This window comes from Monodon monoceros, unplaced genomic scaffold (assembly GCF_005190385.1).
Source record: "Monodon monoceros isolate NGI ecotype Baffin Bay Population unplaced genomic scaffold, NGI_Narwhal_1 Super_Scaffold_10, whole genome shotgun sequence".
Classification (NCBI taxonomy): Eukaryota; Metazoa; Chordata; class Mammalia; order Artiodactyla; family Monodontidae; genus Monodon; species Monodon monoceros.
Window position 1 is genome coordinate 41,236,671 of NW_021703766.1, and position 25,424 is coordinate 41,262,094.

At 44.7% G+C, this 25,424-nt stretch overlaps 1 protein-coding gene across 1 annotated transcript in view; it reads left to right on the forward strand.

Moving 5' to 3' along the window:
* The first annotated feature begins 12,093 nt into the window (after positions 1-12,093).
* The window catches only part of CHST8 (carbohydrate sulfotransferase 8), an 85,959-nt gene continuing 72,628 nt past the window's right edge, over positions 12,094-25,424 (forward strand). Inside the window, exon 1 of the mRNA XM_029210841.1 lies at positions 12,094-12,170. The gene's annotated coding sequence lies outside the window, so the exon portion shown is untranslated. The remainder of the gene's footprint in view (positions 12,171-25,424) is intronic.

A 25,424-nucleotide genomic window follows, 5' to 3' on the forward strand; every position in this document is an offset into this window, starting at 1 on the left:
TGCTTCCCTAGACTATCATACATTTAATCAAGATTTTAAAATTTATTAGCATAGAATTCCACGTGGTATTCTTATATTTTAATAGCTTTTTTTTCCATCTCTGGTTATAGCTCTTTCTCTTTAATGTTTTTCTCTCTTTCTTTTCTTGATTAGACTTACCAGAGATACGTATATTATATTGACCTTTTCTAAGAAACAGTTTTATTGAATTTATTCATCATTTTAAATAAACATCTATTTATTTAAATTTATTTATTTATTTAAATTTATTTATTTAAATAAATAAAATTTATTCATTCATTTTATTCTTAAAAATCTGTAGTTTCTTCTTTCATCTTTAATCCCCTTTTAAGGTTTATTATCTTGTTCTTTTTCTAATTTTAAGTTGAATGTCCAGTTCGTTTATTACCTTTTTTCTTTAAGAATAAAACACTTAAAGTATTAAAATTTTCCTCTGAGTACAGTTCTGGCCACATTCCATAAGTTTTGGTGTGCATAAGTTGCCATTATCATAATTTTTCATGGTCTAAAAGTGCTGTTTTTATTTTCTCTTTGATATGAGGGAGGTGTTCAGGAGAGTATTTTAAAGCTCTTTATTTTTTCTTCTGTTATTAATTTCTAGTTAGTATTGTATCCCATACATTTTTTAAAAACTACCATATTTACGTGAAATTTAAATTGATGCTGATTTTAATGCATACCACTATTTTATATGCCAATAAGCAGAAAAAAACCCAAAACACTGCTAGTTAAACTCTAACATCCCATCTATTGTAAGATGTATCTTGGTTTCATCAATGTTATGAAAAAGTAAATCTTAGAATGTATGAAATACGGAGTTTATCATTTATTTTATAAAAATTTTTTTTTATTGAGGTATAGTTGATTTACAATGGTGTGCCAATCTCTGCTGTACAGCAAAGTGACTCAGTTATACACATACAGACATTCTTTTTTTATATTCTTTTCTATTATGGTTTATCACAGGATACTGAGTATAGCTCCCAGTGCTATACGTTAGGACCTTGTTGTTTATCCATTCTAAATGTAATAGTTTGCATCTACCAACCTCAAACTCCCAGTCCATTCCTCTCCCTCCCCACCTCCCCCTTAGCAACCACAAGTCTGTTCTCTATGTCTATGAGTCTGTTTTTTGTTTTGTAGATAGGTTCGTTTGTGCCATATTTTAGATTTCACATATAAGTGATATCATATATCATTCATTTTAAATTGAAGTACATTGTGGTCAGAGAATGCGATCTGTAGTATATTAGTTCCTTGCAACACATTGTAACCTGGTATGTGGTAGGTGGTCATTTTTTATATATGTTTACATGTTCTTGAAAATAATGTATCTTCTCTATCTGCTGGCTATAGGAATACACACACACATTTATATTTGCATGTTCCACATATGCACACATTCATACACATGCATATCTAAAATCACTCTTGAAACGGTGCTTTTCAAATTTTCTGTACCCTTGCTAATTTTTTGATTGGTTTGGTCTTTCCGTTTCTGAGTGAGACCTTTTAAAATCTCCCACTCTGGGGGTAGATTTGTTAATTTTCCTTGTGGTTGTCACCTTCTGCTTTATGTATTGTGAGGTTCTGTTGTTAGATGCCTACAAGTACCTAATTGTTACGCCTTCTTTTTCAGATTGTTCTTTTTCTCATTGTGTTGTGCCACTCCTTACCTCTATTAATTCCTTTTTTGCCTTGAATTCACTTTTATTTGATAATAATATCAATAACATCATGTCAGTTTTCCTTTGGTTAGTACTTCCTGGCATTCCACTTTCCAGCCACTTCCAGCCTCTCCGTATTGCTTTTCAAAGGGTTGTACCATCAAGATTGATGGTTTTCATCTGGCTGGCAGTAGGCCAGATGAAAGCACCTGTTTCTGAAGGCAGCGGAGAACATGAGAAAGTGCATAGGCTGGGGATCCTGCGTGTGCACGTCCGTATCCTGGCTCTGCTCTCCAGCAGCGCGGGTGATGCACACATTCCTTTAACCTCTAGGGCCTCAGTTAGCCCATGTATAAAATGTGATCATAACAATACCTAGCTCATGCACTTGTTTGGAGGATTAAATAAGCCAATACAAGTAACAGGTTTAGTTTGGCATATAGTGAGCATCGCTAAATGTTAGATGGGCTTCATCTCTTAATATTTATTGTTATCACTAATATTTTGGATTTATTTCTATCAGCTTATTTGTGGCTTCTGTTTACTTTCCTTTCTTGTTTTCCGTCCAGTCAATACAATTTTCTTTCTTTTTCTTTCTCTCTGTTGATTTGAAAACTATAGATTTTTTTCTATCATTTGAGTACCCTCAAAATGTTAACATACATATTTAACTATAAATTTTTTAGCAAGTCTAAAGTTATTATCTTTGTCGTCCTCCAAAACAATCAAGGATCTTTGCACATAGGGACTGTACACCATACACTTTCTCCCTCCATCTTCCTTGTTGTTATAGTTGAGAATTTTTTGGTACCTTAATGCAAAAATAGTATTTTTAATATGTACGGTTGATAGTTAATTAAATTTGCCAACAAATTTTACCAATGTTCCTGTTTTTTAAATCCCACTCATTCTCTCTGAGTTCATTTTTCTTGCAGAAATGTATCCTTTAGTAATTCTTTTATTTTAGCTGGCACACCCTCAGCTTTGGGTGTCTGAAAATGTCTTTATTTTGCCCTCATTCTTGAATAATTGAATAGAATGACCTTTATTTCCCTACAGCACCTACAAAAAATAATATTCCTCCACTGTTTTCTGGGCATCTCTTGATGCTAAGATGTCTGCTGTGGTCTAACTGTTGGTAGATAATCAGTCTTTTCTTTCTGGTAAACTTTAAGATTTACCTTTTTGGTATTCTGGAGTTTTACCAAGATGGGTGAATTTTAAAAATTTTTGCCCAGATTTTAGCATTGTGTGTACATTTTCAGTACAAAAAAACTATGTTTCTTCCATTCTGGAATATTCTCAGCCATATTCCCTCAATTTATTGCTTTTTCTACCAGTACCCCATTCTCTTCTGCAACTCTGTATTAGATGAATGAGGTGATTCTTTTCAGCAGTTGTATAGGATTCCAGAGTTTGGAAGGACCAAAATTTAATTAAACATTCTTCTACTAATGGGAATTTATATTTTTTGAAATTTTTTATATTGAAAACAATGCTGTAGCCAACATTTTTATCTCTCTTTTTTCGTTAGAGTCTATTTTACTGCATCATGGTAAAGCAATGACTTTTTAAAAAAAAAAAAAAAAAAGATTTATTTATTATTTATTTAATTTATCTTTTGGCTGCCTCAGGTCTTAGTTGCTGCACGCAGGATCTTTCGTTGCAGCACGCGGGCTTCTCTCTAGTAGTGACATGCGGTTTTTCTCTTCTCTAGTTGTGGCGCGTGGGCTCCAGAGCGCATGGGCTCTGTAGTTTGCAGCATGCGGGCTCTCTAGTTAAGGCACGCGAGCTCAGTAGTTGTGGTGCGCGGGCTCAATTGCCCTGCGGCATGTGGGAATCTTAGTTCCCTGAGCGGGGATCAAACCCGCGTCCCCTGCATTGCAAGGCGGATTCTTTACCACTGGACCACCAGGGAAGTCCCAGTAATGACTTCTATTGAGATTTTTTTCTGTAGTCTAATATAAGCCCATATTTCTAAATATTCTAAGAGTGGTTGAGAGAACTGTATCCTGTTTGCTGAGCACAGAGCTGTGAGAGAGAGCGCCAGATTTTATTAGTCAAGCCTTTAATATTCTCACTTAATTTTGTTTGCATAACTTATTCATTTAAAAAGTGTTAAAACCTTTATGACTGGCTATTTGTCAAGTCTCCTTTTGCCTTTAATCGTTTGCTTTATGGACTCTGAAGCTATGTTGTGAGATGTATTGGTGCCCATCTGTGGAGGGCACTCCATGGGGCTGACCCTTGGCGTCCCCCTGAAGCTTTCGTGAACCTCCTTTGTGGCTCTTGGACTCTGCCAGGCACCCTGACCTCCCAGAGGCTGCCCTGTCACCCGTCCTGTGCCCGCTGCACCGGGCTTGCTAGAATTCCTGGCTGTGCCTGATTTCCTGCCCCGATACCTGACCAACTTTCCTCCATGGATACAGGCTCCACCCCCCCACCCCGCCCATTTCTATATTTATTTGATTCTTTCAAAGTAAGCTTGGAAGGAAAGAAGTTAGACAAATGGTGTTTGTTGTCATTCTTAACACAGAAGTCCCTTTCCTTCCGACAACTGCTTTTCCAGGCATGAATGTTCTTTCCTTGCTCAGCTTGACCACCTTCCTTAGCCCCAGCACCCTCAGGTGTCCATCTGTACATGTGTTCATGGCAGGAAGGAAGGTTTCTAACAAACATCCCAGCCCCACGTGAGGGCATGGAAGCTGGGTGGAGCTGGCAGCCTTGTCTTGATTCCAATCAATGAATGAAAAGGGACCCAGGGTTGAGCCCCGTGTGTGTGGTCATCCAGCCGGTCAGTAGTCCAGTGGGGTTTTCACCCGGGTCCTCTATTCCTGGCTGCTTCATGAATTTCAGCTGGAGAGAGCTCAGCACCCCCTGGAGCCCCTCTCTCCTTCCCCAAGGAAGGGTCAGTCTGGCGCCCCATGGTTGGACCAACACGGCTGGACCTTCAGGAGAGAGGCAGTACCCACCTCCCAGCCACAGTCTTCCCTGCAGCCTGCACAGCCCCTGCACAGTGTGCGTGGGACCCCTGCTCCTTTGGCCGATGTTTACCCAGCGCCAGTCAGGCTGCCCTCGGGTGGGTGGAGCAACTCCCTCCCACAGGTCTGTTCTCCATCAGCAGCCGGAGTGCGTCTTCGTAAAGAGAAAATTGCACATATTTGGTGGGAGAGGTTCATACCCCTCCCCCATCCCTTACCTGCCCTGCTCCTCCTTCAGTTCTCACCTTGCACATCCTTTTGCCCAGGCCAGAGCCACATGCCATGGTCCCTTGCCTCAGAACTGTCTTGGCATCACTGGCAACTCTTTGAGGGCAGTATATACAAGCTGGCACATAGCGTGTGCAGTGCTCAGTGAGGGTTTGTGGAACAAAGGGAGGAGATAAAGGTGGGGGGGATGATGAAGGCGGGGGGAGGTGCTCATGAGTCAAGTTCCAGGCTCTGCCTGTTCCCAACGCCCGCCTTTGCTGCACTGTTCCCAGTGGGTGCCAGCTCTGAATGCCTGTTTAAGTCACTCCGCGAAGCTCAGCTTCTCAATCTGTTTTTTATTTGCAAGGGCCAGATTCATCTTCCTTTTTTAAAAGTCAAGCTTCTGAGAAAGTCATTTAAATTCATAGTGATTCTCCTTTCAAATAGCTCGTTCGAGTGGTGTTTTTGGAGTCATGGTTCTTAGGGACTCTGCCAGGAGGGGCTGAGGGTCATGCAAAGACTTCTTGAGGGGGCACAAGTTGTAGACAAGGACCAGGGCCTCCGGGGGTGGGGAGTGCCTTCAAATAGATGGCGGGGGTGTGTGTGTGCCAGGGGCCTGCAGTGCATCAACTGAAAGGTTGCTTTCTGACGTGACCCAAGGACGTTGGCTCCTCTTTCCTGGGAAGAGGGATAGCTGGTTATGCTAAGCTCAGCGGGCACTCCAGACGTTTGTGTGCATTGAGATTAGAGTTTGCAACACCCAACCTTCAGATATTCTAGATGGTTAAAAAGCATGTATGTACTGCCTCGGAAAAATGTCCAAAATGTATTGTTAAATTAAAAAGCAGACTGTGAACAATATGTACTTATATACCATTTATGGCTTAAGAATATGTGCATGCAAAAAAAAGCCACAACTGTATATTCTCTATTTACATAATTGTAAATACATAGCTAGAAAGAAGTCTGTAAGGAATTATGCCAAATTATCCCAGTGTGGAGTGGATTGGATTGGGGTGACTTTCAAAGGGATCTTTAATTGTACTGTTTGAAGTTTTTTCCTATGAGAATATATTCCTGTGTGTATGTGTCATTTTAAGAGATGTATGGATTTAGAATTGAGATTCTATACGGTTTACCTTGAGCTTCTGGGATTTTCATTTTTATATCTTTGAGTGATGGTGTTGAATGGCTTACTCAAAGTTTATTGGACATCCCAAAAGTTTATTTGACTGCTGATTTATAAGTGAATTATATTTGCAGTTCAGGTGAGAGGTCAGCAGACTTTTTCTTAAAGGGCCAGGTAGCAAATATTTTAGGCTCTGTGGGCCGAAAGGTCTCTGCTGAAACCATTCAACTCTGCAGTCGTAACATGAAGCAGCCGTAGATAATAGGAAAACAAATGAGCATGTCTGTGTCCCAATAAAACTTTATTTACAGAAACAGGTTGCCGGTGAGTTTTGGCCTGTGAGCCGTAGTTGGCTGACTCTTAGGGGTTTAAGACACAGATGGGTATGAAAGTAGAGAAAAATATCAAATGGAAATATTTTAGGCATCTAATCAGAACCATCATATCGAAAGAATTGTTTGGGGATCTGCAAAAACTGAAGGAAAAAGAAAAAAACATTGCTTTTCTTAAGCACTGTCCTACAGCTTCTTCCAGGGTGAAGCTAGGCTGCCAGAGCCCAGGAAGGAGAGGCAGGACTTCTCCTCTGTGGCTCTGGGGGAAACAGCCCCTCTGAGAGGTGCTTCCCGACCCTGTGCTGGTCTGGGAGGGACCTGAACTTGCACACGGTGGCACTCAGTAAGCTTTGTTTGCCTGAAGAGGACTCTGAGTGGCCCACCCAGCCCTGGGGAGGTGGTGGACAGGGTCAGATTGGGGCCGAGGAGCCCCTGGACCACCCTCGGCCCTCCTGACTGGGGCCTTTCTCCCGGGCCAGGGGGCTGAAGTTAAAGCACCATGAGCTGCAGGACAGGAAGGACCTATTAGCGCCCAGCTACGTAGGCCACATTAATTAGACACATGGCTTAAGATGGAGCACTTGTTTCCGGGACTGAGCACCTTACACCCCATGGGACCCAAGAGTATGTGTGTCTTCTCTCCTTCATGGTAAGTGAGCATGTGTATGTGTGTGTGTCCCCGCACATACACATGCAGATGCCTGCAGAGGGGTGTGGCTGGGAAACAATCTCTAACAGGCGAGCACTTCAGCCTCCCCTCCTCCCAGCCTCATAAGGAGAATTCTGTCTTCCTGGTGTTTCCCATGCCTTTGTGTAGTCAGGGTAATGAGAAGAAGAAAGACAGATCCCATTGGTCCTGGAAGGAAGAGGGAACAGGGTTACCCAGGAAAGAGCAGAGTTACCACAGCAAAGAAAAGAAGGGAGTGGAAGGTGAGAGGGGCTGGGTGGGCTATGGAGCTCAGAGCTGGGTGTGAGGAGAGAAGGGGTTTGGGGCATTTGGGCAGAGGGAGGAGAGGGACAGGGACAGCTGGTGTGCATACACGCAAGATACCGAAGCAGGATGGGGACAGAGGGCTCTAACAGGCAGCTGGGCGTTACCAATGGGATCCCTTTGTTATCTTAGTGAGCTTTGGGGATAGATTTAATTAGAGGTTGGTTGTAAAGTGGGTATTTTTTTTTTACAAATGTATTTATTTTTGGCTGTGTTGGGTCTCTGTTGCTGCACACGGGCTCTCTCTAGTTGCAGCGAGCGTGGGCTATTCTTCATTGTGGTGCGCAGGCTTCTCATTGCAGTGGCTTCTCTTGTTGCACAGCATGGGCTCTAGGTGTGCAGGCTCAGTAGTTCTGGCTTGTGGGCTCTAGAGCACAGGCTCAGTAGTTGTGGTGCAAGGGCTTAGTTGCTCCGCGGCATGTGGGATCTTCCCGGACCAGGGCTTGAACCCGTGTCCCCTGCATTGGCAGGCGGATTCTTAACCACTGCACCACCAGGGAAGTCCCTAAGTGGCTATTTTTTAAATTCAATTTATTTAAACTAAAAAAAAAAAAAAACCCCACAAAACAGTTCACTATTTCTCCCACCCCCCACCCCCTGCCTCTGGCAACCACCAATCTGTTATCTGTATTTGTGATTTTACTTTTGTTGCTTTGACTTTCAGTGTCAGATTCAAAAAATCATTGCCAAGACCTATGTCAAGGAGCTTACAACTTATGTTTTCTTCTAGTTTTATGGTTTTAGGTGTTACGGTCTTTAATCCATTTTGAGTTAATTTTTGTGTATGGTGTAAGATAGTGGTCCAGTTTCATTGTTTTTACGTGTGGCTGTCTGGTTTTCTCAACACCATTTACTGAAGAGACTTTGATTTCCCCATTATATATTCTTGGCTTCTTTGTAATAAATTGATTGACCAAGTATGCATGGGTTTATTTCTGGACTCTCTATTCTGTCCCATTGATCCATGTGTCTGTTCTTCTGCCAGGCCCACACTGTTTTAATTACTATAGCTTTGTAATATAGCTTGAAATCAGGGATCATGGTGCCTCCAGCTTTGCTCTGCTTTCTACGATTGCTTTGTCTATTTGTTGTCTTTTATGGTGCCATACAAATTTTAGGATTATTCTATTTCTGTGAAAAAGTGTCATTGGAATTTTATTAGGGATTGCCTAGAATCTGTAGATTGCTTTGGGTAGTATTTTAACAATATTAATTCTTCCAATACGTGAACATTGTATATATCTTTCCATTTTTTACCTGTCTTTTTCAATTTCTTTCATTAATATCTTATAAGTTTTCAATATACAGGTCTTTAACCTCTTTGATGAAATTTATTCTTATTCTATTTTTAATGTATTTGTATAGGATTGTTTTTCTTAATTTCTTTTTCTGATTGTTCATTATTAGTGTATAGAAATGCAACAGATTTTTGCATATTGATTTTGTATTCTGCAACTCTGCTGAATTTGTTTATTCGTTCCAACTGTTTTTTGATGGGGTCTTTAGGGTTTTCTATGTAATATGTCATCTGTAAATAGTGACTGTTTTACTTCTTCCTTTCCAGTTTGGATGCCTTTTATTTATTTATTTTTCTTGCCTAATTGCTGTGGCTAGGACTTAATACTATGTTGAATAAAAGTAGCGAGAATGAGCATCCTTGTCTTTTTCCTGATCTTAGAGGAAAAGCTTTCAGCTTTTCACCGTTAAGTATGATGTTAGCTGTGGGTTTGTCATATATGGCCTTTATTATGTTGAGGTATGTTCCCTCTACACTCACTTTGTTGAACGTTTTTGTCGTAAATGGATGCTGAATTTTGTCAAATGCTTTTTCATCTATTGAGATGATCATATGATTTTTATCCTTAATTTTGTTAATGTGGTGTATCACACTAACTTGCAGATGTTGAAACATCCTTGCATCCCTGGAATAAACCCCATTTGATTATGGTATGTGATTCTTTTAACGTCGAATTTGGTATACTAATGTTTTGTTGAGGATATTTGCATCTATGTTCATCAGAGATATTGGCCTGTAGTCTTTTTTTCTTGTGGCATCCGTGTCTGGTTTTTGTATCAGGGTAATGCTGGCCGTGTAAAATGAGTTTGGAAGAGTTCCTTCCTCTTCTGTCTTTTGGAAGAATTTGAGAAGGATTGGTATTAATTCTTCTTTGAATGTTTGGTAGAATTCACCAGTGAGGGTGTCTTGTCCTGGACTCTTGTTTTTCAGAAGGTGTTTGATTACTGATTCAATCTCCTTACTAATAATTAGTCTGTTCAGGTTTTCTATTTCATCATTATTCAGTCTTGATAGGTTGTATATTTCTAGAAATTTATCCATTTTTTTCCCTAGGTTGTCAAATTTGTTCATGCGTAATTGTTCATAATAGTCTCTTCTGACCCTTTGTATTTCTGTGGTATCAGTTGTAATGGTTCCTCTTTCATTTCTGATTTTATTTGAATCTTCTTTTTCTTGGTAAATCTAGCTAAAGGTTTTGTCAATTTTGTTTATCTTTTCAAAGAATTAGCTCTTAGTTTCATTGATCTTTTCTATTGTCTTTTTAGTCCCTGTTTCATTTATTTCTGCTCTAATCTTTCCTATCTCCTTCCCTCTACTAATTTTGGGTTTCATTTGTTCTTTGTCTAGTTCCTTGAGGTGTGAAGTTAGGTTGCTTATTTGAGACTTTTCTTTATTCTTGAGTAGGCATTTATTGCTATGAACTTCCCTCTTAGAACTGTTTTTGGGCATCCCATAAATTTTGATATGTTACATTTCCATTTTCATTTGTCTCAAGTATTTTTTATTTCTTTTTGATGTTTTTCTTTGACCCTTTGGTTGTTCAGTAGCATGTTTTTTAATCTCCACACACTTGTGAATTTTTCAGTTTTCTTCATGTAATGAATTTCTGTTTTCATACCATGATGGTGAGAAAAGATACTTGATATGATTTTAATCCTCTTATTTTTATTAAGACTTGTTTTGTGGCCCAACATATGATCTGTCTTGGAAAATGTTGCATAAGCACTTGAGAAGAATGTGTAATCTGTTGCTTTTGGATGGAATATTCTGTAAGCACACTTAACAAAGTCCATATAATCTAATATGTCATTTAACGCCAATGTTTCCTTATTGATTTTCTGTCTGGATGATCTATCCATTGACGAAAGTAGGGTGTTGAAGTCCCCTGCTATTATTGTATTGCTGTCTATTTCTCCCTTTAGGTCTGTTAATATTTGCTTTATATATTTAGCTGCTTCTATGTTGGGTGCATTAATGCTTACAAATGTTACGTCTTCTTGTTTGATTGACCCCTTTGTCTGTAATGCCCTTCTTTGTCTCTTATTACCGTCTTTGTTTTAAAGTCTATTTTGTCTGATATAAGTATAGCTACTCCAGTTTTCTTTCGGTTTCCATTTGCATGGAGTATCTTTTTCCACCCTTCACTCTCAGTCTGTGTGTGTTCTTGCATCTAAAGTGAGTCTCTTGTAGGCAGCATAGGGTCTTGTTTTTTTTAATCTATCACCTTTCTATGATTGGAGAATTTGGTCCATCTACATTTAAAGCAATTATTGATAGATATGTGCTTATTAATCGTTTTCTGGCTGTTTTTATAGCTCCTCTCTGCTCCTATCTTCTCTTGCTTTCTTCATTTGTGATTTGATGTCTTTCTTTACAGGTATGCTTTTATTCCTCTCTCTTTCTCTTTGTGTATTTACTATAGGTTTTTGCTTTGTGGTTACCATGAGGCTTACACATAACAACTTATATCTATAATGGTCTATTTTAAGTTGATAACAACTTAATTTTGATCCCATTGTAAAGCTCAACATTATTACCCCCCCATCCCCCATGTTTTATGTTTTTGATGTCACATTTTACATCTTTTAATCTGGTGTATCCCTTAACTAATTGTTGTAATCATAGTTACTTTTACTACTCTTGTCTTTTAACCTTCATACTATCTTTATAAGTGATTAAAGTGGGTATTTTTCTGAAAGGGACCTCAGGCATGCCAAAGCCAGCCTCATACGGGCTAGGCCCTATGTGGTCACAGCTGTGTGTGTGCGCACGTGTGTGCACTCCTAGGTTTGTACATACCGAGGCTAGACCACATAGGTGCAGCCAACATCATTTTAGCCTTGAAGAGTAGGGTTTGTAGAAGGAGGGTGAACAGTGCATTCATTTTATCTGTGTCCTGGCAGACAATAGTCAGCCCCATGTGGATGTTGCCCAGAGACCCTTTTCCTGGGTCTGGGCCTGGTTGTGGGAAGGGCAGAGGGAAAAACAACGTAGGAGAAAGCCTTAATGCAGCGCCCAAACGGAATTTCCTCCCCCTGCTGAAAGTTAGATCCAATTCACACCCTCGCACAGCCTGAAGGCTGGTGCTGACTCTGTTTGGTAACATCACAGCAAACGGCCTCCTTGTCTCTATTTTTGTTCTTGCCACTGCTGCTTCTCTCTGCACCTTTCAAGAAGCGTTCCTTCCTTCTGGAAGGCTGGGGTGCCAAGCTCCCCCAGCTCCTTCCCATTTTGGTAAATTAAGGGACAAATCGTGCCAAATTGTTCTCGTCTCTTTCACGAGGTTATTCGTAACCGGCTTATTTTCTTTTCCTCCATTGAGTGAACATATTAAAACTAAAATTAAATCATCACCCGAAGCACAGACAACGATCCCCTTCATAATTACATCCTCTTAATTGGCATCTGAGGACCCAGCTCATTTTTATGCTTGCTGGAAAATGTCTCAGGCACATTTAATTTTTTTAGGTTTAAAGGTCAACAAGAATATCTTACCTTAATTTGACAAGTGTGCAAGAAATAACGCAAGACTGGTTTATGTTCAGGTAATGCACAAAGAAATCCATAAATCAAGCTGGGGGAGTATTAGATGATGCCATATCGGAACCATCTGCCTTCGATCTGAGAAGAATCGATACCACAGAGAAAGCACCAAAGATGTAGTGATTTATGCCTTTGTGTCGGGGGAGAAATATTGGCCATTTTTAGAGTTACTTCATATCATCCTAAAACAACAGGGCCTGAGGGAAAGAATGAGAGTGGCCATAACGCTGCACATGTCAGAGAGCAAATCTGACGCTTGGTTTTTAATTGTCTCTGCTTGAGAAAGGATGATTCTGAGGTCCCTTCATGCCCACCACTCTGCCCCCTCTGCTATTGTATGCAGGAAGGCTGCCATGAGTGCTGAGTCATGCGCAGAGATGGTGTGGAAGGGAATTAACTAAACTGCATCTGAGCGATTGTTGCCAGGGGATAGATAGAGGCTTAGAGCTTGGGGACCCTGGGTTTTCCATGCTAGGCACGCTGCTTAAACCCCTGCCTTCCTTTTGAGAACCTCCACTGGTCTTCATCATGGGGCTGGGAGAACACACAGCCTCGGGGAAGTCCACCCTCTACCGTGCTGGGTGTTGGGGCTTGGTCCTAACCAAGATGGGAAGAGGTGCTGTGGCTTTGTGGGGAGGGAAAGAAAGTCTCTGAGCAATTAGGGCTTGGAAAGCAAGTGGCATTGTTTCACCACCTTCCCCAGAGGTGGTCGTTGACAGCAGCACTTCTCCAGGGAGGTGGGAGGAAGAGGGACAGGCAGATGAAGCTCAGGCAAGTGTATCAGTATCTGGGGAGGGAGAGGAGGATTTGAAATGCTTGAAAAAGGATATTTCATAATTGGAGAGGTGTTTTGTGGGGAGGGTTCAAAGTATAAAATTATATTTTCATAATCAAACTATAGAAAGGAAAGCTTTTTACAATTCTTCTGGTGGGTGGGGCTCTGCAGAATTTCGAACAAAAGAGATTTTGCTCTATGACACTTGTGTATATTGTGGACCGTCATTGTGTGCTTATGTTGCCGTGTGCCCTGTGGTTCCCATTACATGTCATAAACAGAAGCATTTTCTGTTTTAAAGTGAGGATATGCTTTGAGGAAAAGTTTGATTTTTGTATTTACTAGAGAGTAGCACAGAAAAGGGACTGTGAGCTTGTTACATCTTCAGTTTTATCCATTCCAAGAGTTGAAGTTGGTCCTAACACTACACGAGCTGGAAATCAAAGTAAGATCATTTCCATCACCACAGGCGCCACTACACTGTGCTCACGACTTTTTATGTGAAACAAACCACAGCCACGTTCCTGCTTCTTGGAGCCTGGGTGTGGATGGATGCCGGGCCTGCCCCACTACCCTCTGGCTGCTGGCCATGGAGGTCCCAGTGCCATCTGCAAATCAAATTTGAGCATCAGGACTCAGGTTTTGCTTTCTTTGTCCCTTTTGAGGTAGCTGACGATGACGACACATGAGGCTGGTATCAAGGGTAGATTTATGTCTCTTGCAAAGATGGGGTCACCTTCCTTGAGGCACTGGAAAATCTGGGCAGTCAATGCCAAACCACCCTCATATCTTAAAATATTTTGGACCAAGATCACATGAAATTTATTCTAAAACCTGTGGGTCTAATTTTTTTTTCTGCAAAACGTCATTCTCTATGTCACATGAAAGAAACTAGCATCATCAGGATCTTGTCACGAGTCTGTGCAAAACTCTTGCAATCCTAAAGGATACAGAGTCTCACCTTACTGGAAATTCCCATGAAAACTACCTTGACGGCAGCCAGACCTTGCCTTAGTGAAGAAACTGAGAACTTAGCCCGGAGGAATTCATTACAAGGGTGGAAGGCTAAAAGTTTTGCAAAAGGTCAGATCTATTATTTGGCTATTAGCTGTGCTGAATGGGTGATAAAGGAAACCATGCATAGCTACCTAGGTGTGTGTGATCCATGGCTCAGGAGGTGGTCAGAGAGGAAATGCTGTCTTCCTAAGCCTTGGAGGCTACCAATAGAATTGATTATGTCTCTGAACTGGAGTCAAATTTCCTCGAAGTAAATGAGCTGAATTGAAAAATAATATTAGACTTCCATTAAGGGTGTTTTTGCAATGCCAAATTCAAGACAAGGACTGTGTGTGTGTGTGTGTGTGTGTGTGTGTGAATACAAGGGAAAACCTCACAAATATTTTCAGAATATACTCCATCATTCCCTGCCAAGCTTCAGCATTTGCCAGGTTTTTTTAGAAGACTTCAACCTTGCTAGTAAAGTAATTATGTCAAAACAAAAAAAAACAAAACACCTCACAACAACCAAAAACACCCACCCAAACCCAATGCATTGGATGCCATGCTGTTCTCTTAATTCTCTGAATTTGGACTGCATACTGGGTTCTCTTGGTCTGAACTGAAATTGTCCAAAGTGCTTGGTGAGTAAACAGGCTGAAGGTAGACGTTACCATGTTTTTGATCATCAGCGAAAAGAACAACTGCATCAGACTTTTGAAATCGATCATTCTGAAGTGTCCGGCATACTCAGCAGACGTGATTGAAATAGTTTTGCAAACACAGTACTTTGAAATATATACCAACCCCGTTGCTCGTCATGACACACGCAGTAGAGGTAGCCCAAGGCCAGTGCTGGCTGCAGAGGCATAGTGCTTGGAATGGCTGCTCATTTTCCCTTCTTGAAGACATGCTCAAGGGCCAGTTTCATGGAAGCCCTTTCCAGGAGCGTCACATTTTTCTGTGGGTCTGCCTATTAGCCTGAGTCCCTGAGACATTTCTCGTAGACCCCCGTTGGAAGCTTCCACAACTCCCATTTCTTGCTGTCATTCAGGCTTTGCTAGAGGGAGTTGTTTCTCCAGGTCCAGGTTGATGAATTTGCTTGAGAGAGGAATGCTTCGGGGAGCCCTGTTCGTTTTCCCCAAAGCACCTGCTAACATGATGGAGCACTCCCTGTGTGCCAGGCACTTCCCATTTAATCCTTATAACAACTTTGGGAGGTAACCATTATTACCCCCATTTTGCAGATGAGAAAACCAAGCACATAGAGCTTAAGTCACTTGCTCAGGGCTACACAGTTGGTAAGTGATGGAGCTGGGATTTGGACCCAAGCAGCCTGGCCACTCCTTCCAGTCATCACTATGTGTCTCATTATCTCATTTCCATTTCATTCACATATACCAGGCAACTGAGTTTCCTGCACTTCTAGGTATGAAAACCAGCTGGGAGGGCCAGGCTTGACATGAAGAGTAACTTACAGTTTTCTCAGGATCCAGAATATTTACATGAGAAAAGCTCAGCAAGTGGACCTGAGATACACATTAATATCAGAGCATTAAAGTAAAAACATATAATTTTCAACATCATAATAAAGCCCTCTTCTAAGAGTGCCAATTCTCATGAGAATGGCAGACGCAGATTTTCATGTTACAGCTGAAATTTCTCACCTGGATTATTATGGTTGCCTGTTCCCTGACCCACCTGCTTCTGCCCTTGCCTATCTACATGGCCAGAGGGGTCCTGCTGAAATCCAAGTCATAATATCCTTCCACTGTTCCCCATCTCACTCAGAGTCAAAGCCAACATCCTTTCAACAGCCCACATGATTGGCCCCTCATTACTTCTTTTACCTTATCTCATTTCATCTTCCTTATGTTCACTTCTTTGCAACATACTGGGAGTCAGGAATGCTCCCACTCCAGGGCCTTTGCACAGGCTGTTCCCTAGATACCCACATGGTTCAAATGTCACTTCTCAATGAGGCCTCCTCCCACATGCTTAGGTCTTGAGACTGCCTCTAGCCTCCAGCTCTCCCATCCCCATCACCCAGCTGTTATTCTTTTCTCCATAGCGTTTATCACCCTCTAGTGTTATTTGTAATTTACTCATTTATCATGTTCGTAGCACTATCTCTCTCCTGGTTGGAATATAATTCTACAAGGGCAGGATATTTGTTTTGTTCACCAGTAGATCCTAATTGCCTAGAACAGTGCCAGGCACATAGTAGGTGCTCATTAAGTATTTAACACACGTGGTTACCTCTAGGGGGGAGGGAGGGGTTAAGTAGTAGGAAGGGGTACAAAAGAGACTCCAAATATTGGTAATTGTTTTATTCTTTAAGCTAAGGGTAAGTGCACTGGTTGTTCCTTATATTATTTTAATATTTTTTTGTCTATCTGAAATGTTTCACAATGAATTTTAAAGAATCAAACTGGGAGGGACTTCCCTGGTGGCACAGTGATTAAGAATCCACCTGCCAATGAAGGGGACACGGGTTTGAGCCCTGGTCAGGGAAGATCCCACCTGCCGCGGAGCAACTAAGCCCGTGCGCCACAACTACCGAGCCTGTGCTCTAGAGCCCGCGAGCCACAACTACTGAAGCCTGTGAGCCTAGAGCCCGTGCTCCGCAACAAGAGAAGCCACCGCAATGAGAAGCCCACGCACGAAAACAAAGAGTAGCCCCCACTCGCCGCAACTAGAGAAAGCCCGTGTGCAGCAACGAAGACCCAACGCAGCCCAAAAATAAATAAATAAATTTATTTTAAAAAAATCAAATTGGGTCAAAAAGTAAGATTTATATACGGTTTGTATCAGTAGGACAAGTCCCCTTCCCCACCCAAGTGTACTGGCTCACTTTTGTGTACTATCCTGTGTCAGTGGCTGAAAGCGCAGGTTCTTAGGCAGTTGCGTTTGTAACCAGGAAATGTGGAGGGACAGTAAGAGGAAGTGGGCCGAGGGCTCTGACCATCAGGGCAGCTTGGGTTGGAGGGTGAATGAAGTGAAGGGATCCCTGAGCTGACTTGCAGAGCTGACCGTCAAAACATGTTGAGAACAGATGAGGAACAAAAGCCCAGCTGCCCTGGGTCAGCTTCCGAGAACAGCATGCTGGGAGCAGGGTGGGGGGAGGGCGGTGAGGGATGTGTCTGAGGACCCTTGGCAGAAGGGCTCGCATCCCTTCTGTTTGCCAGAGAAGAGGCAGAAGAGAAATGACATTTCCTGAACCACGAGGATGGTGGAAAGGGCTCAGCTCGGGGACCTGGTAGAAGGCTCAGATGGGACCTCCTCTGGGTGGAGACTGACCTGAGCAGGACAGAACTCAGATCTCGGGCTCCATGACTTCCTGTGGACCCATAAGATCCCCAAATCCAAAAAAGGAGAGCCAGTTTTGGCTGTGTGGACACCCGGGCCCAGCACAGGGCCAGTGGTCTGCAGATGAAGTGAGCTGGTCGTGGCCGGGAGGACACATCTTGTCCCCACGCACGCCGGGCAACTTCCCAGGTGTCGATCAATGCTTCTGGCGAGAACAGTTCCTTCAGAGGAGCGCCATTGATCAGGCCAGACGGAAAACAAGTGGCGGCGATCGGGACAAGTGAATATTCATTTGGCAGTGTTAGAGGGCACGTGGAGATTATGCTTGCGGTGAGTGGCAGGGCAGGATCGATTCAGGACAAGAGGTGGACCAGATGTCTACAGGGGCTGAGACTCGGGCTGGGGGATAGGGGGCCAGAGAATGTCTGGAACAGCGAGGCTGCCATGCCACCCCACTCACAGCTGTCTGAAAGCTGACTGAAGCTGGGGCTGATGGAGTGTTTCTGGGGTGTGTGGAGGTATCCTGTCTACGGCCTTTGTCTTCAGGTGGGTCACTTGCTGCACAGCGGCCACCAGGCCTGTGTGCATGGCAGGAGTTGAAGGGACACACAGTTGCTGCGAGAGAGAAGGGATCTGCTGAGCCTGCCTCCATCCGAGGGTCCCGCTTCCCTCCTGGGCACACTGGGGGGTAAGGGGGGTTGAGGATGTCCGACTGGCGCCATCTCTAATCTCTAGCTGAGACCCTTCTCCCGCGTCGTCAGTGCATCCCGCCCTGCACAGATGGGACCCGAGCCAGGGAGACTGTGAGATTTGGGACCAGGGTCCTGTGTCGTGGTCCTCCTTGACCTGGGGGTGGGGGGGTGGGGGTATGAACATGGATCCACCCATTACACTCTGGGAGCCCTAGCCCTTGGCTAGAAGCTTCCTAGATAGAGGTGAGAGGTCATCACTGCTGGCCTGGGAGGTCAGGAGTCTCGTCAGCTCATTGCCAGGTGCACGGTCAGCTAGGTGCAGCCTGCCCCCTCCCCCAGCCCCAATCAACCATCTGTAGGAACTGCTACCGACAGGAGGGAGGGGCTCGGTTCCACTGTTCCGTGCCCGCTGCTCAGCTAATGAGGGGGTTTGTGAAATTTTTAATTATGGCTTCCATGCCTGGCTTAATTACTTGCGTATGACTTTTACAAGTGAGGAGAGGATGCCTGCATGCAGCGCTTCTCCTCAGCCCGACATTTGACTTTAATTAAAGGCAGAACCTGAGGTCTTTCCATCGCTAATGATCATGGAAAATTAGCTTCCAGTTCCCAGGGGTCGCCAGAGTGACGCACCCTGAGGCGGAAAGGGATGGAGTGGGGAGAGTGGGAGGCACAGCACAGATGGCCTTTCTGGGCTGCCACCCCTGAGCACTGCTCCCCGCAGCCCACCCTCCCGCCACCTTCCCTCCGGGCCCTGCAGAAAAGGGAGCCTTGTTCTCCTCTGCCAGGAAGGAGGCCTGACCCCAGGCAGCAGCTGGGGGTGCGGGAGCACCGCTGATCTGGGAGCGAGGGCTGCTGTGGTCTGTGTCCTGGTGGCCAGGAGCTGGGAACGGCCTGGGCTGCAGCTGGACTGCTCCCTGCTGGTGGTCACAGGGCAGAGGGGTGGGAGGTTCTGGAGCCGCCACACAGGGGCAGACACATGCACACGCATCCACTCACACACACATGTCCACTTACACACACGCTCACCCAGGCCAGGCACACATACCCGGCCCTTCACCCACTCCATCCACAGGACGGAATCACAGAGACACGTCTGCACGCTCACACATGTGTGTGCACACATGTAGTTAGAGACACTTCCACACATGAGCTGAGGGCCCTCTTAGGACCTTCCTTGCTCTCACTGTCCCTCAAGCTCTCACCAAGGCCAGTATCTGCTTGGGAGCCAGCAGGCCAGAGCTGCGGGCAGGGTGTGGCTTAGAGAGGGCTCCCGAGAGCGGCAGAGCAGCCCTGACCACCTCCCCACTGACCGACACAGGTCTGGGCTGGCGTGTACCTGGCATGTGGCTTCCTTGGTCACAGTCAGGGTTAGTTCCAGGGCTCAACAGGAGGAGTGGTGGAGAGCACGTCCTTTGGACTTAGACCTGAATTCAAATCTGACTCCACCACTTCCTAGCAGTGTGGCCTTGGGTAAGTTATTCAGCCTCTCTAAGTCTGTTTCCTCATCTGTAAAATGGGGGTTATACTTGTTCATGTGGCTTTTATATGGAGCAAAGGAGATAATTGTGCAGTGAGCTCAGTGGCCAGCTCTGGATCACCCCTCCCCAGCTCGTACCCTAGTGTCTGGGTTTGGGAGGGATTGACCCCACCCTCAGCTCCAGGGAGGCCAGTTCCATCCCACTGGCTCCAGTAACCCAGGCCTGCATCCACCAACAGAAGGCATTCCCCCAGCCCCAGAGGTGCCATTGTCTTGGGATCCAGTTGGGGACAGGGCTCCCTCTGTCCTGCTGGATGTAACGAGGATGCCTGTAAGCTGGACTGTGGCTCAGCCATCGTACAACCGTGAAGGAGCCATCTGAGGATAAAACCTGCCTGAGGACAGAGGAGTAGAGCCACAGGAAGGACCTGGGTCCTGGTGACACCATGAAACTTCGGGATTCCCACCGAGCTGGGTTTTCTATTACTCACCTCCAAACACATGCTGGTTGTCACAGGGCTCATGGCAAATGCTTAGTCTGACACTGCACACAATTGATGGCAACCACCGAACCAGGCAAGAGCTGGTCTCCTGGCAACACCCCAGCTCCTTCCTGTCCCACCGAGGATACTGCCCTATAGGTGGGGGCTGAGCCTTCTGCCACAGGAGCTGTATTCCTTTGCCGGGGCTACCATAACAGAATACCACGATGAGGGGGGCGCTTAAACAACCGAAAAATATTGTCTCACCATTCTGGAGTGTAGACGTCTGCGATCAAGGTATTTGCAGGGTTGGTTCCTTCTGGGCGTGGTGAAGGAGAATCTGTTCCAGACCTCTCCCCGAGCTTCTGAGGGATTTCTGGCAGTCTTTGGCATCTCATGACTTGTAGATCTCTGCCTTTATCCTCCCAGGACATTCTCCTTGTGTGCATGTCTGTGTCCAGATTTCCCCTTTTCATAAGAACATCAGCCCTATTAGATTAGGGGCTCACCTACTCCGGTGTGACCTCATGTTAATTAATTACCTCTGCAATGACCCTGTTTCCAAGTAAGGTCACATTCTGAGGTACTGGGGATTAGGGCTTCAACATATGAATTTGGGGGGACACAATTCAACCCATAACAGGCGCATACAAGTGTGAGTGTGTGCGTGTGTGTGTGTGTGTGTGTGTGACTGCTGGGTTGGGATACTGTGTCACTACTCCCCTGTCCTACCACAGTGACTGTCCTCCAGGTGGAGACAGATGCCCTGGGCTGGAAGGCCCTGTTTCTGCATGAGTGCCATCTGGTTACAGAGCTGTAGGAAGCAGCTCCTTACCAGCGAGGCTGCTGCAGTTTCACTCCACTTCAGCTGACTCACAAGCTTTCTCTCCCCTCAGATGATTTTGCACAAAAATTCCTTGAACTGTTAGGCATCATTTTTATCCAGAGGTTGGGTGCTTTTCCCCAATCCAGGCTATGCTTTTCATGGCAGGACTGGCAATGGGTGGACCCCGGGCCAAATCCAACTTGGACATGAGTTTTTATTGGGTCAGTTCGGTTTTTAAAATGTACATTACTTACCAATTTAAGAATCAGGAAATATCAAGTTAAAAATCCAGGTTTTCAAACCAGAAAATCTGAAGGTCTGGATCTGCTACCAAGGGTTACTTTAAAAGAATTTTCATTTTAAAATGTCTTACGGTTATTATAGGACAGGGCTGCTTTAAACAAGTGTTCACTGAAGACCATCGATTGGCCAGTCTGAGTCTCGTCATAAAAATGTGTATTTGCACCTGTGTCTTCCTGTTTTCAGCAACCATGTAAAAAGTCAAGGCTCAAGTGACCCTTTGCATGCAGAGTGGTATAGGGCATAACGTGGGGCCTGTGTTGATGCCATTCTGTTTTCAGATGCTCCCAGCTCACTGGGTGTTGCCCTCCACTCCAGCCTGGCAAACATGCCATAGAGTGCCATGTCCAGGGATCATAAAGGTTTAGCCCCTTTTCTGCCTGTGTCCTTGAAGCTGAAAGATGAGAACATCCAGGACACAGGGCAGCAGAAAAGAGACTGCAGGCTCAGGGAGAGAAGACCCAGAACCCCTCCCCCTCCCTTGTATGTTGTTCAGGGTAAGCAGAGAAGTCAGCAGAACTGTTTGGAGAGAAGGGCAAGACCAACCATGGAGAGCACGTGCCCTGCAGGGAAGGGACTGGGACTCAGAAGCTCACCCCACCTGCCCTGAGTCTCTTTCCTCCACCCCAGGACAGCATCCCATCACAGCAGGAATCTTCACAAATAGCCCTGTGGTATCAGTCCACCTGGGACTGACTTATTGGTTGGGAAAACTGAAGCTCAGAGATGTAAAATGATGATCCCCAAAGTCTCCCAGGGAGAAAATTTAGTGCTGAGAGTAGCACACACTCAGAGCCCAGTGGTCTTTTCTCTACACTCACTTCTCACTCTTACCTGTGTTGGAGGAAAGCCCAGGGGCTCTTTGGATGCCTCTCACCCAGCCTGGGGGCTGTCAGGGAATGGTGAGAGATGAGACCGGATACTCACTTGCCATGTGGGACATGCTGAGACATTTAAACTTGGACTATTCGGCAACGGGGTGCCCTCAGACGGTTTTGAAAAGGGAGGGACAGCACATGCACTGCCAGAAGTGGTGTGGAGGTGGGGAGCTGTCCAGGACCCCGGTGCTGAATCAGCCACACTGAGGGGCTGGAAAAGATAGACAGGACAGGAGCAGGGGACCAAGTGTACAGTTGGATGTCGGGGGAGAGGGAAGGGAGGGGAGGTTGGTCCTAAATTTATGTCTTTCCAACCCTGTGGTGAAAAGGGGGGAAGGCATTGAGGGGGAGGAGACTTGAAATACAGGAAGTCAAGTGGAAGGAGACATGAGGCAGAGTCTCATGGAGAAGGCAGGCTCCTACCTCATGCATAGCTGCTCATTAGGACTTCCAGGTCACTCACAGCCTTGGCCCCATCCTGATAGCCTGAGAGAGACCCACTTCTCCACGGAACAGTCAGGACAGAGACAACTTGGTTATTCTGCCATATCCTTAGTCTCTGAGCCCTTAGATTGGAAGGAACCAGCAGCCTGTTCTGAGAAGAGCTCCAGGGGAAATCATGCTGGACTAGTAGGAATCATGAATGTGGCGGTCAGCCTTGGCGCCAGTTTAGAAAGGCCAGCCTGCTCCCACAGGACACCCAGGGCACACCTGCTGGGCTCCACATGACCTCACCTCAAAGCACCCAGCCGGCCTTCGTGTGCAAGCATCCTTTCCCTTCCTCCCTCCTCCTCCTAGCCTTTCATCACTCATTACACATTGCCCGAATACCTCCTCTGTGCCAGGCACTCTTGGCAGCTGGGAGCACAAAAGCAAGTCCTCTGGGGCTTCCTTGCGCCAGCTGCAGGGAGAGGGATTCCCTGGAAGGAAGCCAAACCTCCTTGCCATTCTCTACTCCTCTGGAGTCTGTGGATTCAGTTTGCAACTTGGAGGCAGCTGCACTCTGCCAGGGCCCAGGGCATTCTGGGTTTACTCATACACTCCTTTCTGTTCATATTATACCCCAACTTTCAATTTTGAGAAGTAAATATGCAATTTTTTCCTCCCTGTAAATTTTCCCTGCTGTGGCTGTGGATTTCAAAGCAGCTGGAAAGTGTGAGTAGCTCGGTGCTTTCTAAAAGTAAAAGGAGGCCGTGCAGCTTCGTACGTCGTCTGCTGCGCTTCGCAAGATCCAGAGGCTCTACTGTGGGGAGATGCTCTCCAGGCTGTACTGTCAGGGGAACTTTTAACCCAAATAATCCACGTCCCCGCCTACCATTACCAATGAGTTAATTGCCAAGAAGTAAGCGTGTGTGTGCACCCAGACACATGCATGCGTGTTGCAGGGATGTTAGTAGTGCGCGTTGCAGGTGAAACAAAGGTATCTGCTTACGCAGTCAAACTTTCTGCATGTTCCTCTGGAGACTTTCAAACCTTCGTGCCTCAGTAATTGAAGGTCAGGATAATCTGATCTATGCTTTTGTTTGGAAGAAGCAAGACAAACAGATCTGGGATGGCTTATTTACCGTGTAACCTTGACAGTCTCTCTGGGTCTTAATTTTATCATCTGTGAAACAGAGCAGTGGACTTGGAGATGTGCTGCCTGGATCCCCTTCCAGGAAGGACTCACTGACCACCCGCAGGACAGGTGGTCAGCCGTCAGCTCCTTAGGGATCTGCAGCAAACTGCCTTATCCCGGGTCATGCCCTTCCCTGGGCACCCCACATCCAGCTACTGAGTAAGGTAGAGGCATCCAGGCGGAGCCATTTCTGCCTGCTGCAGGGTGCTCTGACAGCCAACACCTACTCCAGAGTTCCCATCCAGGCTGTGTTGGACCTGAATCCCTGACCGACTTCTGCTCACTCCCCCTTCCTCTCTTTTCCAACTTCATAGATGTTGAGCCTTGATAAACATCTTGTACCCCAAACTCCATCACAGCATCTCCTTATAGAAAACCAAAGCCTGTGACAAATAGGGATAAAGATTTTCACTTCAAGAGGTTATTGTGTGAAAGCTAAATGAGATGTTTATGTGGTATCCCACATAGTGCCTGGAACGTTAACAAAGCATGACAAATGTCTATTCCTTTTCCGTTTCCCCTAAAAACTGTGACACTAAGTCCCATTCCAGGCCTTGAGCATTTGTTCATAGCCTGTGCTCTGTAATATCGGTTTGGATAAAGACCAGAGGGGAAAGTGGCCCTGAAAGTTTGTCCCAGCTGCTAAGTTTGAGAACCTGGCAGAGGACTCTGGAGCCAACCTTGTCCCTGTGAAGTTCATTATCCATGGATCACATCAGCCCTCTTCAACGTCCCTCACTGAAAAGAAATCGAGCATGCAAATACTCTTTTATCATTGATTATGATAAAAGAGTATTATCCAGGGGGAGATTCATGAAAGAGCCAGAAATACATTGAAATTCAATATTGTTTTAGTCCAAATCAATATTAATAATTGTTTGCATTTTTAAAGTGCAATTTGCAATTGAAAAATACACAAAGATCAACCAGTAGTTGCTAACACATCAAATTTTCCCGTTAAAGGCATAGTCCCTTACCTTTAAAGTGTTTCTTATTCAACAGAGGATGGCGCTAATCCATGAAAATGGTTGTCTGTTATTTACGTGCATAACATTAGAATGTGCTTCCATTATGCGTGAGCTGAAAGGCCAGTAACTTTTCTTTTTAAGTTCTTGATTTTTTTAACTAAACTTTTTATTTCAAAATAATTATAGATTAACATACAGTTGTAAGAAGTAATACAGAGAAATACTGTGTACCCTTTATCTTGTTTCCCCCAGTAGTAACATCTTGTAAAACTACAGTCCAATATCACAGTGAGAACGTTGACATTGATACAGTCAAGACAGAGGACATTTCCATCACCACAAGGACGCCTCATGCTGCCTCTTTTACATTGTTTAAGAATTAAAGATTTTTAAATGATAAAGTTGACCATGGATACTTTCCAGTGGGGTTTAAATCATTAGCCCTGTTTAGATTTCTGCCTTAAAATGATTTTTATCATTAGGTGAGACACTGTCCCAACTGGGCTCAGTGGGTTCAAACATAGAGCAGTGGTAACCCAGGTAGAGAGTAGACCCAGGAGAGACTCGCCTCAACCAACCAAGCCTCAGGGGTAGATCAGAAAGAACCTGAGAACACATTTTTCAGTTGGACACTTGCATCAGGGTCCCTTGCCCCCTCAAATAAGGACAGAGTTATCTCGAAGAGAAACAGCTTGGCAGCTTTGGTCCATAGAGGCACAGCATTGACCCAGATTTGTGGCAAGGGATAGTCAGCAGGTGTGGGTGAGGGACCTGAAAGTGGCCTCACGCAAATAAAATTCCCAAGGTGCCTTTCTGTTCTCCAGGATAGGTGTTTGTCTCACTCCAGAGCTGCAAGGAATTTGGAAACTCACCTATAGTGCATATTTTGGACGCATCTTGATTTCAAGGTTGGGAAAATCAAGCCCTGAGGG